Here is a 3,527-nt window from a genome sequence, read left to right as displayed (position 1 = left end):
GGGGGGGGGACGTCCAACAATGCTTGGAAGCGGTATGCTAAGATGGCGTTGCGGGTCAACAAGTATGATAAGAGGTCGAGAGCAGAGGAGCCCATATCTTTTGGATACGCCAACCTGAAGGGTGTCAAGACGCGACCCTATCATCATAATGGCCAGAATTGATGACTTCCAGGTGAAAAGGATTATGCTCGACGCTGAAAGCTCGGTGGACATTCTGTATATCGACGCCTTCAATCAGATGAGCATCGACAAATCTCAACTGCTTCCTTGTAGGGGCCTCCTCATCAGATTCATTGGTCATTCTCTCCTGCCTGAAGGTATGATCACCCTTCCCTTGACGGTCGGAGAGTATCCCAGGAAATCCATCGTCAAAGTCTAATTTCTGGTGATGAATCTTAAGTCGGCCCATAATATCATATTAGGTCGGACCGCCCTTCACCTTATGTGGGACATCCCTTCGACCTACCACCAGATGCTAAAGTTCCCTAATCCTAACGGAGTCAGGGTCACCAGGAGCAACCAGCAAGAGGCCAGATTCAGTTATATGTTCTCGACCAAGGAAAAGGGTGTGCAAGAGGCCCTGCCTATTAAGAAGACCTGCTTCCAGATAGAGAAAGCAACAGAGCGGCAGAGGACGACGTCGGTGGAAGACCTATAGGAGATACCCATTGACCGAAAGGGTAGAGGATGATCAAGATTGGATCTAGCCTATTGGAGCCATTGTGGGGAGCGTTGACGACGTTCTTGCAGGAAAACGCTGATGTGTTCACCTGGGGGACCGAAGATATGCCTGGGATGCCCCTGAAGTGATAAGCCACGAGGTGGCTATCGACCGACATGCTAAGCCTGTGCGACAGAAGAAGAGGCATCTCGGCCCTGAAAGACAGAATACGTCCACTGATGAATTTGAACGTCTCCTTAGAGATGGTTTTATCCGGGAAGTCCAGTATCCGGAATGACTGACCAACATAGTGTTGGTGAAGAAGGCTCAGAACAAATGAAGAATGTGTGTGGACTTGGCTAACTTTAACAAAGCTTGTCCCAAAGATAGCTATCCCCTACCTCGAATTGATCAGCTGGTCAACGAGAGTGCGGGGCATGAATTACTTAGCTTCATGGATGCCTTCTACGGCTATAACCACATTTTTATGGCAAAGCATGACCAGGAGAAGACCTCCTTTATCACCGACCAAGGAACCTATTGCTAGAAAATGATGCCATTTGGATAAAAGAACGCTGGGGCACTTATCAGAGGCTTGTCAATAAGGTCTTTAAGCACTAGATTAGCCGCAATTTGGAAGCATATGTAGATGACCTACTGGTAAAGTCAAAACAAGTGTCAGCCCATTTATCAGACATGGATGAGACCTTCTCTAATCTCCGACGCTACCGCATAAAGCTCAATCCAGCTAAGTGCGCCTTTGGGATGCAATCGGGAAAGTTCTTAGGGTTCACGATCACACAGAGGGGCATTGAGATTAACCCGGAAAAGATAGCCACCATAGAGCGACTACCCGAACCACGCACATTGAAGGACGTCCAAAAACTGTACGGAAAGATAGCGGCGCTGGGTAGATTCCTCTCCAAATTTGTCAAGAGGAGCCTCCCTGTAGGCTGTCTAGAAATCACTGCAGATAGCTAATCCCCACAAAAAAAATGATGGAGGTCACGATCTGACGACTTTCATATCAACCAATGAGAGTTATAATTTGACGATTCTCACAACAACTAATGATGGAAGTTACAATCTGACAACTTTCACAAAAACATATGAAGGTCATAATCTGACGACTTTTGAGGGTTACAACTGATAACTCTCACAGAGCCAAAGGCCAGGATCACAAGATGACAATCTGTGCAACACTCTAACAGAAGAGATTACAAGTTGATGATATCTTCAAAGCAACACGAGGAGTTCATCACCGCGTTCCAAGCTCAAAATGCGGAGCTCATCACTGTGTTCCAAGCTCAAGATGTGGAGCTCATTGCCGCATTCCGAGATCAAGATGCGGACCTCACTACCACGTTTTCAGCTCAATACGTGGAGCTCGCTACCACATTTTTAGTTCTAAACGCGAGGGTTGTTTCTAGAACATACGAAGGTCATAATCTGATGATGGAAGCTACAATCTGACAACTTCCACAAAAACATTTGAAGGTCATAATCTGACGACTTTTGAGGGTTACAACTGACAACTCTCACAGAGCCAAAGGAGAGGATCACAAGATGACAATCCTTGCAACACTCTAACAGAAGAGATTACAAGTTGATGATCTCTTCAAAGCAACACGCGGAGCTCATCACCCCGTTCCAAGCTCAAAACACGGAGCTCATCACTACGTTCCAAGCTCAAGACCAGGAGCTCATCGATACGTTATGAGATCAAGACACGAAGCTCACTACCACGTTTTTAGCTCAATACGTGGAGCTCGCTACCGTGTTTTCAGGTCTAAACATGAAGGTCGTTTCGAGAACGTGAATTTCGCGTTTGACTGATTCAAACACGTTCTAAACGGTTCCAAAACTATTTTCCACAAATTAAGAGCATTAAACTCTCATTAAGGAGTGATTTAAGGGGTCAGGTACATGTTGGACCCTAAGGGTGGGGGGGGGGGGAATTAGGGTCTTATGCTAATCTAATCCGATTTTATGCCAATTAAAACTAATTCAAATATTATTCTTATAAGATAGATATACAATATGATATGAGAAAGAATATGCAATATGAACAAAGAGATATATCCTAGCAAAGAGGTATATGATGAAATATATACAAGGATATACAAACTAACACAATGGTGACATAATCAAACTACAAATGTGATAGGGCAAAATATACAAGAGTAAAGGCAATTGGCGATATAAGATAAATGCATAAGCAAATGCGCCAAAGACAAACTCAAACACACTCAAATGATCACGGAGTTCGGATCTTCCGTCCTACGTCTCCGCTCCCCACTCCCGGGGAGAAATCCACTATCACAACCGGGTTTTCTATGCTCACCCGAATAATGTTTACACCTCACAATGTCGATTTTCAACGCTCACCGATCAACGTCCATACCTCACACTCGGTTTTCTAGTTCACTGAAAAATTCACAATTCACACTCACAATGTCGGTTTTCAACGCTCACCGATCAACGTCTACACCTCACAGTCGGTTTTCTAGCTCACTGAAAACTTTACAATCTCATAATATAACAAATGATTGTTCTCAGATATGGATGAGAATACAATGAAGCTCACTCTCAATTGCTATAACTCCCCACAACCTAATTATACAATGTATGCAAATACAATAAGCTCAATGGTTGTGTGTGTAAGCAAAGAGATTAAACAAATCTAAACTCAATATAAAACTAGATTTAATAAAATAATAATCAAACAAATAGATATAAAGCTAGAAAAGGAGCTTAGAAAACTTCTCAATAGATCAAGAGATCGAGAGAGAGTAGTTGGATGCTCAAACACAATTAGACGATCTCCTCAAGCTCTTGTGAAATTGATTTCACAAACTCAAACTCT

The sequence above is a fragment of the Asparagus officinalis genome, chromosome 8 (assembly GCF_001876935.1).
Source record: "Asparagus officinalis chromosome 8, Aspof.V1, whole genome shotgun sequence".
In the NCBI taxonomy this organism is placed as follows: domain Eukaryota; kingdom Viridiplantae; phylum Streptophyta; class Magnoliopsida; order Asparagales; family Asparagaceae; genus Asparagus; species Asparagus officinalis.
Note: the sequence above shows the minus strand (reverse complement) of the source record.